This window comes from Pteropus medius, unplaced genomic scaffold (assembly GCF_902729225.1).
Source record: "Pteropus medius unplaced genomic scaffold, Ma_sr-lr_union100, whole genome shotgun sequence".
In the NCBI taxonomy this organism is placed as follows: domain Eukaryota; kingdom Metazoa; phylum Chordata; class Mammalia; order Chiroptera; family Pteropodidae; genus Pteropus; species Pteropus medius.
The window spans coordinates 776622-777128 of NW_024350326.1; positions in this window are offsets into that span (position 1 = coordinate 776622).

The following is a 507-nucleotide window of genomic DNA, read 5'->3' on the forward strand; positions in this document are numbered from 1 at the left end:
AATGCATTCTACTCACACGGTGTGGGGGGGCGGGGGGGCGGGATATGTGTGTTGCCATAATGCAGAGTTGCGGACCCAGAAAAGGAGATGCCTACTGAGCAGGGCCCTGGTGGCCAGCTGCGCTCAAATTTAAAAGCAAAGCCTAGCAGCTATTTCTACACAGGGGCCTCTCATGCAAACACACTTCGGGAAGAAGCCTGCCTGCCTTGTGTCCCTGCCATCTGCACCGGCCATCATAAAGGAGCTCCTGGAGTTATGTCCACCAATAGGACTGAGGCTTTCCCTGTCCAGTGGAGCTACACAGCTATATTCTGCACCCCCCACCGCCATTAGCATCTTCAATGACTAATCAGAGTGGCTCTTTTCTAAACAATCAGGACAGTACAATCGAACTGTGAGGATTTGGAGTCCTCATTTGCATGAGGATGGACCAATCAGGGACCAGGGGCAGGGACTTCTGTCTATATAAGTCAACTCTCCTGCAACTGAGAGCACGTGGTGGCTTTT